General features: G+C 50.0%; 1 protein-coding gene and 1 pseudogene across 7 annotated transcripts in view; both read left to right on the top strand.

Annotated features, from left to right (window-relative positions):
- Positions 1–12,730, top strand: part of DNM2 (dynamin 2) — a 96,607-nt gene that overhangs the window by 25,132 nt on the left and 58,745 nt on the right. The window lies entirely within an intron of this gene.
- Positions 106–1,534, top strand: LOC105887802 (annotated as a pseudogene).

Here is a 12,730-nt window from a genome sequence, read left to right as displayed (position 1 = left end):
TTTTTTTTTTTTTTTGAGATGGGGTTTCAGTCTGGTTAAGGCTGGTCTTGAATCTGTGAACTCAGGTGATCTGGAGGCCTCCCTCCCAGAGTGCTGGGATTACAGATGGGAGCTACTACGCCTGGTATTGATAGGTATTTGGGTTGTTCCCACCTTTTGGCTCTTAGGAATAATGCTGCTGTAGGGGGAGCAATGACAGTTCGGGATCTGAGCCCCTTGGAGCAGAAGGCGGCAGAGTGGGTCCAGAGACTGGGGAAGGAGCGGCGGAGAAGTGCAGCACCGAGGAGGACTGGCTGCTGGCCAAAAGCGAGGAGAGCGAGTACCTGGTGACATAGCTGCAGGGCCAGAGCTGGTGGCTGGAGGGGGTGTGTGATGACCCCAGGAGCTGCAGAGGAAAGTCTGGGAGCTGGCTGGCACAGTCCACAATGCCAAATACTTGGTTGTCTGTCCTGGCACGGGGATCAGCATGTCAGTCTCTATCTCAGATTACCGGGGCCTTAATGGAGTCTGGACACTGCTTCAGAAAGGAGGAAGTGTCAGTGCTACTGACCTGAGTGAGGCTGAGCCGACCCTCACATCATGAGCATTGCCCATTGGAATGAGTAGAAGCTGGTGCAGCATGTGTTATCTCAGAACTTAGACCGGGGCGGCGCCTATGGCTCAAAAGGGTAGGGCACTGGTCCCATATGCTGGAGGTGGCAGGTTCAAACCCAGCCCCGGCCAAAAAACAAAAAACAACTGTGACGGGTGCCACCTGAGAAGCGGCCTGTGGGGAATAGTCCTTTCGGAGCTCCATGGGAACATGTACATTGAAGTCTGTACCCTCTGTGTCCTAACAGGAAGTACATTCGCATATTTGATGTCACAGAGCGTACCGTCTTCCACACACACCAGCCCACAAGTATGGGAGCTAGCTTCAGGACACCATTGTGCACTTTGGGTAGAGGGGGATGTTGGGGCAGCCTATGAACTGGGCGGCAGCGACCAAGGCTGCCAGCAAAGCAGACATGATCCTGTGTATAGGGTCCAGCTTGAAGGTACTAAGGAAGTACCTGAGCCTCTGATGCATGACCAAACCCCCCAGCCAGTGGCCCAGACTCTACATTGTGAACTTTCAGTGGACCCTGAAGGATGACCCGGCTGCCCTGAAGCTTCACAGGAAGTGTGATGATGTCATGTGGCTCCTCATGGGTGAGCTGGGCCTGGAGATTCCCTCTACAGCAGGTGGCAGGATGCGATCTTCTCCTTGGCAACTCCCTTGAGTGCTGGTGAAGAAGGCAGCCACAGTTGGAAATCGCTGTGTAGAAGCAGAGAGGAAAGGCCACCTGGAGACCATGATACTCCACTCAGCTGACACCCCACTCAGCTAATCCCCCATTCTAGGGGGCTGGTTTGGCCAGGGCTGCATCAAACATACAGAAAGGAAGAAAGTGACATAACTTGGTGTTTGGCAAAAACAGTTGGCACTTTGCAGGTAGTGGAACTCTTATTCAGGGGTCAGTGTTGCCATGCAGTCTTGGTTGCCACCAGGGGTTCCAGCAAGACGATCTCTTTGGGGGTGACATTTTCATTATTATTATTTTTGGAGATAGAGTCTCACTTTGTCACCCAGTGTAGAGCGCTGTGAAATCATAGCTCACAGCAACCTCAAGCTCTTAGGCTCAGGTGATTCTCTTGCCTCAGCCTCCTGTGTAGCTGGGACTATAGGCACCCGCCATGACGCCTGGCTATTTTTAGAGGCAGGGTCTCAGTCTAGCTCAGGCTGGTCTCCAATTCATGAGCTCAGGCAATCCGCCTGCCTCAGCCTACCAAAGTGCTGGGATTACTGCACTGCGCCCGGCCCTGGGGGTGACATTTTCACCATGACCTGTAGCCATCTATATCCTTGCACTACTTTGGTTGTCCCTGATTTGGCTTCATCATCTAGGACACTTACCCATGGGCCTCTGCATAAAAGGAGAGCAGAGCTCAGGTTATTATGGACTTGACCTGCAGAGAGGAAGTCATGACTGCCTTTACCCCACTGGCCAAGCTAGTCTCAGGGCCTCAGACTATTTCTGCTTCTTTGTTTTTTTTTTTTTGAGACGGTTTCATTATGTCACCCTTGGTGGAGTACTATGGTGTCACAGCTCACAGCAACCTCAAACTCTTGGGCTTAAGCAATTTTCTTGCCTCAGCCTCCCAAGTAGCTGGGACTACAGGCACCTGCCACAATGCCCGGCTCTTTTTTAGTTATAATTATCATTGCTGTTTAGCAGGCCCGGGCAGGGTTCAAACCCACCAGCCTAGGTGTATGTGGCCAGCGCCTTAACTACTGAGCTATGGGTATTTCTGCTACTTCTTACTAAAGAGTGTTAACTTTGTAGAAGCCTTTTTCTGTACTGGGTATGCAGCAGAGGGGTGCTTTAAGCAGACCTTTTTATTCATATTAAACAATTCTGTACTATCAAAAAAAATGCTGGTAAGAATATTTGTGTATTATAAGGTTTTGTGTGGACACATTTTCATTTCTCTTGGGTACATACATATGAATGGAATTGCAGAGTCATATGGTAACCCTAAATTTTTTTTTAATTATTTATTTTTAAGACAGAGTCTCACTTTATTGCACTAAGTACGGTACCATGGTGTCACAGCTCACAGCAACCTCCAACTCTTGGACTTAAGCAATCCTTTTGCCTCAGCCTCCCAAGTAGCTGGGACTACAGGTGCTCACCACAATGCCTGGCTATTTTTTAGAGATGGGGTCTCGCACTTGGTCTCAAACTCCTGAGCTCAGGCAATCCACCTGCCTTGGCTCCCAGAGTGCTAGGATTACAGGAGTGAGCCATTGCACCCAGTCTTGTAACCCTAATGTTTAACCTTTTGAGAAATTGCCACAATTTCACAAAGTGGCTGTACCTTTGTATATTCTCACCAGCACTATGGTGATTCCAATTTCTCAGTATCCTCAGCAATACTTGTTATTTTCTGTTATTTTGATTTTGGACTCCTAGTTGGTATGAAAGGAATATTTATCTCATTGAGATTTTTTGCATTTCCCTAGTAACTAATGAGATTTTCATGTGCTTATTGGCTGTTTGTATATCTGTTTGGAGAAATGTTTTTTCAAATCCTCTCCCCCCCTTTTTTTTAAATGTAGAGACAGAGTCTCGCTTTATCGCCCTTAGTAGAATAGAGTGCCGAGGCATACACATCTCACAGCAATCTCCAGCCTTCGGGCTTAGATGATTCTCTTGCCTCAGCCTCCTGAGTAGCTGGGACCACAGGCACCCACCACAATGCCTGGCTATTTTTTTGTTGCAATTTGGCTGGGGCCAGGTTTGAACCCGCCACCCTCAGTATATGGAGCTGGTGCCCTACCCACTGAGCCACAGGTGTCTCCCCCTCTTCTTTTTTTTAAATTGTGTTATTTGTCTCCTTACTATTGCTTTGTAAGTTAAAGATTATTTTTTCCTCGTTGAATGATCTTGGCACCCTTGGATGAAAACCAGTTGGCCAGCTCGGTGCCTGTAGCACAGTGGTTACAGCACCAGCCACATCCACCAAAGGTGGCGGGTTCATACCCGGCCCAGGCCCACTAAACAACAATGACAACTGCAGACAAAAAATAGCCTGCCATTTGTGGCAGGCACTGTGGTCCCAGCTGCTTAGGAGGCTAAGGCAAGAGAATTGCTTGAGCCCAAGAGTTTGAGGTTGCTGTGAGCTGTGATGCCACAGCACTTTACCAAGGGTGACATAGTGAGACTCTATCTCAAAAAAAAAAAAAAACTAGTTGGCCATAAACATGAGAGCATATTTCTGGACTCTCAATTCTTACCTATTGATTTATAATGTCTCTAACCTGTTTCAGCACCTAGATTACTGTAATTTTGTAGTAAGTATTGAATTAGAAATTATGAACCTCTGATCAGCGCCCATAGCACATAGCATTGGCCATGTACACCGAGGCTCTTGGGTTTGAACCTGGCCCAGGCCACCTAAACAACAATGGCAACTATAACAAAGAAATAGCTGGGTTTTGTGGCAGGCACCTATATAGTCCCACCTACTTGGGAGGCTGAGGCAAGAGAATCACTTAAGCACGAGAGTTTGAGGTTGCTTTGAGCTGTGACACCCTGGCACTCTACCAAGGATAGGATCATGAGACTCTGTCTCAAAAAAAAAAGAAGGCTCGGCGCCTGTGGCTCAAGTGGCTAAGGCGCCAGCCACACACACCTAAGGTGGCGGGTTCGAATCCAGCCTGGGCCTGCCAAACAACAATGACGGCTACAACCAAAAAAAAAAAAATAGCCGGGCGCCTGTGGTCCCAGCTACTTGGGAGGCTGAGGCAGGAGACTCACTTGAGCCCAGGAGTTGGAGGTTGCTGTGAGCTGTGATGCCACAGCACTCTACCAGGGGGACAGCTTGAAGCTCTGTCTCAAAAAAAAAAAAAGAAAAGAAAAGAAAAGAAATTGTAAATCCTTCAACTTTTTTTTTTTTTTTTTTGTAGAGACAGAGTCTCACTTTATCGCCCTCAGAAGAGTGGGTAGAGTGCCGTGGTATCACACAGCTCACAGCAGCCTCCAACTCCTGGGCCTAGGCGATTCTCTTGCCTCAGCCTACTGAGTAGCTGGGACTACAGGCGCCCACCACAATGCCCGCCTATTTTTCTGTTGCAGTTTGGCTGGGGCCAGGCTTGAACCCGCCACCCTCGGTATTGGGGCTGGTGCCCCACCCACTGAGCCACAGGCGCTGCCCCCTCCAACTTTTTTTTTAGTGAGACAGAGTCTCATTCTCTTCATAGCTCACAGCAACCTCAAACTCTTGGGCCCAAGCCTTATTCTTATCTCAGCTTCCTGAGTAGCTGGGACTACGGTGCCAGCCAGGATGCCCAGCTAGTTTTTCTATTTTAGTAAAGACAGGGTGTCACTCTTGCTGAGACTAGTCTCCAACTCATGAGTTTAAGTAATCCACCTACCTCAGCCTCCAAGAGTGCTGGGATTACAGGCATGAGCCACTGCTCAGGGTGAATCCTCCCACTTCTTATTTTTCAAGCTTGGTTTGGCTATTCTACATCTTTTGTATTCCACATGAATTTTAGGGCTAGTTTGTCAATTATTGCAGAAAACAGTGTTGGGATTTTGATAGGGGTTATATTGAAACTGTAGGTCTATTTTGGGGGGGTTATTATTTTTATTTTATTTTATTTTATTTTTTTTTGAGACTGAGCCTCAAGCTGTCCCCCTGGGTAGAGTACTGTGGCATCACAGCTCACAGCAACCTCCAACTCCTAGGCTCAAGTGAGTCTCCTCCCTCAGCCCCCCAAGTAGCTGGGACCACAGACGCCCGCCACAACGCCCGGCTATTTTTTGGTTACAGCCATCGTTGTTTGGCGTCCCTGGCTGGATTCGAACCCGCCACCTTAGGTGTATGTGGCTGGCGCCTTAGCTGCTTGAGCCGCGGGCGCCGAGCCTAGAGCCAAGTCTTGTTGAATATCTCCCTCTGTTCTTTAGATCTGGGGGTTGATCCTGCAGACCGACCATGCCCGTTACACGGCTGCCCAGTGATAGTTCCTGGTCTCTCTCTCGTCTCAGAGGTCTGCCCTTCCCTCGTCCTACTCGGTAGGGCATTTGGAATTCTGTGACCCACAGGTTGAGAACCACTGGTTTATGGTATTGTTCATATTTTCTGTTTCTTTATTATCTTTTGTTAGGTTGTTCCATCCATTATTAAAAGGGAGGTAGTGAGGTTTCCAACTATCATAGCTTGATTGCCCATTTTTCCCTTGCTTTGCTTTTTATGGCTGCACGGTATTCCTAGGTCTGGCCTGGTCCTACTAAGCCAGTTGTTCACATAAGGTCCATTTTTAGTTTGATTCTAGTTTCTGCCTCCTATCAGAGCCTTGGGGGTTGGCAGCCTTGTGCCTCTGCTATCTATGTTTAGGGGAGATCTCCTGAAGTAGGCTGCTATATTGGAAAGGAAACAGATTTAGCATGAGATTGCCAGGTGCCCCAGGAAAGGCTATTTGAAGGAAGATTTGTGTTTGTCTAGGTCAGTGGTTCACAACCTTCCTAATGCTGCAAGCCTTTAATACAGTTCCTGTGGGTCTCGACCCACAGGTTGAGAACTGCTGGTCTAAGTGCTAATAGGAGCTGACATCATAATCCCCTCTGTCACTTTCATGAACCAGTCCTATGGAATGGCACCCTGTATATGCCAGGCCCTGGACTTCCTGTGACTCATCCTTCTAGCCTGTGGGTCATCACTGTTATTAGCCCCACTTTACAGACAAAGAAACTGAATTCCAGAAAAGTATTGACCCTTGCAGTGGTCACACGGTGAGGCTGTGGGTTGCAGACTCTTTACCCAAAGATCTGCTTGCCAAATAGTCCCTGTAAGGAACTTGAGACTTGCCTTCCTATCTTCAAAGCCAGTATCTGAAGGAAGAGTGGAGGTCACCATGTGGGCATCTGGTGGCAGAGCTGTCCAGGTGGAAGTGTCGGCCATGGGGCAGGAATGTGCCTACTGAGTTGTTGCACATTGAGGGGCTGAATGTGACTGAAGCCACAGGAAGGAACTGGGAATGTCAGGTGCTTGAGGGTCACTGGGAGGAAGCAGGGTTTCAGGACTTTGTTCCAAGGGCAGTGGAAAACATGGGTGGGATTTTAAGCACATTGCAAGTGTGACCTGACTTTGTTTGAAAAGCCCATGGGGCAGGCTCAGAGGCGGGAATAAGAGACTGAGGGAGGCCCCAGCCCAATGGGACCTCACCTCAGGACATAGGGTGGAGCCAGAAGGAGGGGGAAGAAGCTTCTGGGTGTGTTGAAAGGCAACTGCTGTGAGGGGAGCTTTTCGGGTGGGATGGGGGGAAGGAAAAGTGTGCGACACTGTGGTCTAGGTGGTCCTGGGCTGTTTTCTGTGGTATGGCTTCCTCATGCTTGGAGAGGTTCTGACACGGAGGATAGGGGAGATGTTTGGGAGAGGGCACTATCCACTCTCCTGGAAGGGAAGGGCCCCACTCAGAGGCTAGCTCTGGAACACTAGGACCTCTCAGGGGTGCCTCAATGGTTTACTTGGGCCCTCAGGGTGGGGACAAATGCTGAGCTGGAAATTCACATGTGGTGCATGATTAAGGTCTGCAGAGGTGGTGAGAATTCACTTTGTATCCCCTACTCATCTTCACTCCTAACCCCCAACACTATCACAACCCTGTTTTATAGAGCAGGGCACCTGGCCTGGACAGGAGAAATTTTGCTGTCAAGGTCACACAGATGGCCAGCAGCAGGACCAGGCAGGGAATGCAGGGTGTCTCTGCAATGTGGCTAAGTTGGGACTACATTGAGTGCAGCCTTGTAGGGTACAGTTGGGAGTTCTGGTTTTCCAAATTGGAGTCATTTCCCTGTCACCCTTGAAAATGCTACTTGGCCAGACAGTTACTTTGGAGCCTCTCAGTACAACTGAGAAGTTATAAGGTAAATATTTGCCTGCGATGAAAGTTGTCAAAGTTATAAAAAATGCTATAAAAGACTGAAATTCAAATCACGTTGGAAACTATAAAGTGAAGTTTTCCGTTACCCCTCCTCGAATGGCCTCTATCAAGCCTGATATTCATACACAGGCAAGAAACGTGAACATGAGTAGAATAACCCCAGATTAGGCTGGGCAGGATGGCTCACGCCTGTGAATCCAGCATTTTGGGAGGCTGAGGTGGGAGGAACTCCAGCCTCGGCAACATAGTGAGATGCCCTACCTGGACAAAAAAATTAGAAAATTGGCTGGGCATGGTAGCTCACACCTCTAGGAGGCTGAGGTGGGTGGACTGGTTGAGCTCAGGAGTTCAATACCAGTCTGAGCTAAAAGCAAGACCCCATCTCTACTAAACATGGAAAAACTAAGGCAAGAGGATTGCTTGAGCCCAAGAGTTGGAGGTTGCTGTGAGCTATGATGCCATAGCATTCTACCCAGGGTGACACCTGGAGACTCCGTTTCAAAAAAAAGCCAAATTAGAAAATAGCCAGTGTTGGCTCAGTACTTGTGGCTCAAGTGGCTAAGGTGCCAGCCATATACACCTGAGCTGGCGTGTTCAAATCCAGCCCAGGCCCACCAAACAACAATGATGGCTGCAACGAAAAAATAGCTGGGTATTGTGGCGGGCGCCTGTAGTCCCAGCTACTTGGGAGGCTGAGGCAGGAGACTTGCTTGAGCCCAGGAGTTGGAGGTTGCTGTGAGCTGTGATGCTACAGCACTCTACCCAGGGCGACAGTTAAGGAAAAAAGAAAAAGAAAATAGCCCAGTATGGTGACTACACATGCCTGTAGTCCCAGCCACTTGGAGGGGGAGGGTAAGGCTCAACTGAGCCTGGGAGCTCCAGGATATAGTGAACTATGTTTGTGCCACTGCACTCCAGCTCAGGCTAGGTGATGGAGTGAGACTGTCTGTAGAAAACAAATACCAGACCCATCTCAAAAAAATATCCAAGTGTTACGGTGGGTGCCTGGAATGCTTGAATTGAGCAGGGTGTTGAGTGAGATGGGGAGGTGTTTCACATGGGGGCAGGTGTTTCACATGGAGGCTGAGGGAAGAGGATTGCTTAAGCCCAAGAATTTGAGGTTGCTGTGAGCTGTGACGCCAAATTGGAGGATATCATCCTGCAGGTATACACTAGTATGCTCATTGCACTTGGCTTTTTAGCACTACAGCCTAGATGGCTTCCCAGACTAGTTCCTAAGATTGATTTAGCCGGTTCCCTGGTAATGATGGGTTGCTGCAGGGAGCTGTCAAATGTGGGAATGTCTGCTGTGCATCTGCAGTCTGGGTACTGGGGAGAAAGCAGCTATCACCTCTGCCTTTAGCTGCCCTGGGAGTGGGGATAAACAGGGGACAGCCAGGCCTCTCTCTAAGGAGGTGGCTTCTGAGTGGAGGCCTAGAAAACCACAGGGAGCAAGGATTGTTGAAATGCTTGGAGGAGAAGGTCACTCCAGGCATGTGACTGGCATGTACAAAGGCCTTGAGGAGGAACAGGGAGGGAGAGAGTTAGGGCAGGGGGATAACAGGGCTATGGGAGCCCTTTGGAGCCCTCAAGGTTATGAGTAGAGGAAGGTTGTGATTCTACTCTCATGTGTTTTTATTTTTATTGGATGGGGGTATTCTTTCTGCAAACCGTTCCAATTCCCTGGGACAGGTGACATCTCATCTCCACTTAACAAATGGAGAAATTGAGGCACCAAAAGTTGACCCAACCTGCTCAGAAAGGAAATGATGGTATCTGTATTGCAACAGGGTTTGGAGAGTCCCAGAGCCACAACCACAAATTACCACAGGCCACTTCCTGCTTTTGGTGCCAGTCTGGCCTGTCCCTCAGATGAAACCAGGGAGTAGGTGACACTAATGCTAAGTGCCAAGGGCTGGGCTCTGTCTGGGAGGGACAGGATTCCTAGGGAGGGAGGAGCTGCTGGCCAGGAATGTTGTAAAAAGCTGGAGTGGGTGAGATATAACCCTGCAGGCAGAGTCAAAGCCTCAGTCTCTCATCTGCACAATGGCGGATTTGATTCTTCATTTTACCAGCTTTGGTCACTTGCCTCATGCCTGGCTCTGTATTGGGTGCTGGGGAGAGAGCCACCAACATGCTAGACAGGAGCCCCTATTTCCCTGAGGCTGACGATCTAATGGGTTGTGAAGTGGGAGCAGGAACACACAGCGTGTGAATGAATCAGGAAACTAAGAAGTGTCAGTTAGGAGTGGCATTGAGAATTGAGCAGGGTGTTGAGTGAGAGGGTGAGGTGTTTCACGTGTATTTGGGAAACACTGAGGAGGCTGGTGTGGCTGGAGCAGAGCAAGCCCAGGGATAAGTAGGGGGAGGTGACAGGGTGGGGGCAGCAGGTCATGCAGGGCCTGGTGGGGTACAGAGAGGACTTGAACTTTGGCCCTGAATAAGGTGGGAGCCCTGGGATGGCTCATAATAAAAGAGGAAAATGGGCTCGGCGCCTATAGCTCAACCGGCTAAGGCGCTAGCCACGTACACCTAAGGTGGCGGGTTCGAATCCCCAGCCCGGACCCGCCAAAACAACAATGATGGCTGCAACCAAAAAATAGCCGGGCGTTGTGGCGGGCGCTTGTGGTCCCAGCTACTTGGGAGGCGGAGGCAGGAGACTCGCTTGAGCCCAGGAGTTGGAGGTTGCTGTGAGCTGAGATGCCACGGCACTCTGCCCAGGGGGACAGCTTGAGGCTCTGTCTCAAAAAAATAAATAAATAAATAAAAGAGGAAAATGTGCTGACTTGGTGTATGCAGGTGCTCTGTGCCTGCTCTGGAGGGACAGACTGGGGGGAGGGGTGCAACTACACTGGTCTAGGCAGGTGACAATGGGGCCTGCTGACAGCCTTGGATGGAGGGGGAAGTGGGTGGATTCAGGCTCCATTTGGAGGTGAAGCCACCAGTGCTTATTGCTGGACAGCATGGGAGAAACCCGAGGTGTGCAGCCTGAGTTAGGGACATGCTCCCCTGCTTGCCCCTTGCACCACAGGATGCATGGCATCTGCTTTAGGTCACTGAGTGTGGGCTGTGTGTCCATGCCAGGTGACCAATGGACATTGTGGGAAGGAGCCAATAGGCATCTGGTGTGAGGCAGGGCCTGGGTAGGGTCTTAGGGATGTGTGTGTGTCTCACGTGGAGGTCCATGGCTGAGTATGGAGCTGCATTTCTGCTCTAGCAAAACCACAAAGGAGGCCCGTGGGTGGGTGAGGGTGACTAGGGAATATGCCTCTGTAGTGTCCCATTGCCTTCCTGTCTGGGCTCTGCTCCTCCCTTGCTGAGGAGCTTGAACAAATCTTGAAACTCTGAGCCTTAGTCTTCCTATCTGTGAAATGAGGCTATTAGCCCCTGGCACCTTCCCTTTCGGGTGGATTTGAGGAGATGACCCCTAAGATGGGGTTACAACTGGCCTGACAGAAGGCCCTCCAAGAGCCCTGGGGGAAGAAGGGGCTAGGTGTGGACAGGGGCCTGGAGTATATGAAACCTGCTGAGGGCTATTCTTATGGCCAATGCCAGCACCATGCTCATCTGCCTATGGCACTTTATGAGTCTACCCAGCCACATTCAGGCTTTGAGAAACTGCCCAAATGAACCCATAGACATATGGTGATGAGGAAGAGATCCCTGCCTGGGGCTTTTGGCCGGCCTCCACCATCTCCAGGCTGCTCAAGTACAGTATGGCCTGGCCCCTAGACCAGCTTAGGATCACCTGCTGAGTCACCTTCTGCTCACTTATCTGTTTGTTCTCCCTTCCCTGGGAAGGCCTCGGAGATTGGGCCCTGGGTTGTCCCTGCACGTAGCCCTGACTATCCCTACCCTTATGGGAGGTGAAAGTCACAGAGCTCCCACTGGGGCCTTGTACTCTATTGAAAAGAGAGAAAATAAATAATCCAGGCTTCTGATCTATTCAGAAACTATCCTGTCTCCCCAGCAAGATGGGGCACCACTTCCTAGCTGTACTTCTCCCTCCCTGTTGCCTGTTACCTTCTTGGAGCCCTCCTCCTCTTCCAGGGAGAGGTGGCCTATTTTAGAGCTCAGCAATAGAGGCTCTGGCAGGGTGAAATGACTTGAGCCGGGCCACACAGCTGCCTGACCCACTGAATGTATCTGGGATTGGGGAGGAGGAAGCAGACAACTGAGGCTTAAAGTCACTTCCAGCAAGGTGGACAGCGTTCCTGGCAGAGCTGCTTGGGAGGTGGTTTTGGAGAGGCCTGAGACCTGTGTTCTAGCAGGACCTATGGGCCAGGCCCGCCTCACTGAGCTCCTGGGAGGTTTTGGGGGGGGGGCTGTCCAGTCTGAAGGTGGATGCTACTGCCCTGGGGCCCCACACACCTGCCCAACTCTGACCTCAGAGTCTCTGCCTCCTTGGCCTCCTTGGTTGTGCTCTCTCTTTGTCATTCTGACTCGCCGCTGTAACCTCAGCCCCAGAACAAGGCCTTCTCCTGCCTGAGCCTGGAGCTCTCAGTATTCCCTTAGGCATCATACTCGCCTCATGTTCTTCTGAGGCTCTAAATGTCCCTTGTCTGTACTGGATGATGCTGGCTTCTGGGACATCACCATTGTCCTCATGGTGCCTGGCACCTCAGACAAGACACGCTCAAAGCACAGTCATAGTACAGCACACACAAACACCAGTAGTTCAAAGCCTGGCCCTGGCTGAGAGTGTTGCCGGAGGCATCCACTTTAGTCGCATCCACCCAGGTAGCCTGGTGGTCAGGGAGCTCAGCTGCCATGGGTTTGAATCCGTGTTCCCACCTCTCAGATGCTGTGTGACCTTGGGTAGTGTCCAACCTCCGGGCCTCTGTCACATCTGTAAAGTGGAGCTAATAGACCTATCTTGTTGGATCTTGTCATACTTAAATGGCTTAATCCATGGAAAGTTCATATAGTGAGTGCTTAACAGCTATGAGTTACTCTGTTGTTTTCTGTTGTTGTTGTTAATCAGGCCCAGACAAGGTCAAACCCACCGCCCTGGTTTGTGGGGCTGGTGCGCTAACCACAAAGCTGTGGCACCCAACTAGTTACTCCATTTTTTTTAAACAGGTGATTTTGGGGAATTGGAAACACATGTGCATGATAGAAAACTCGGAGATGTTCTAGAACATGCAGTGACTCCCTTCCAGTCAGGCCCCATTCTGGGTTCTATTTTGTTTCTTTTTGGTTTTCTTAGTAGCAAAACACAGCCATTCTTGTGAACCTTTTCTTTTTTTTTTTTTTTTT

The sequence above is a fragment of the Otolemur garnettii genome, unplaced genomic scaffold (genome assembly GCF_000181295.1).
Source record: "Otolemur garnettii isolate 467f Iridium unplaced genomic scaffold, OtoGar3 scaffold00127, whole genome shotgun sequence".
Classification (NCBI taxonomy): Eukaryota; Metazoa; Chordata; class Mammalia; order Primates; family Galagidae; genus Otolemur; species Otolemur garnettii.
Note: the sequence above shows the minus strand (reverse complement) of the source record. Positions and strands in the feature narration are given on the sequence as shown.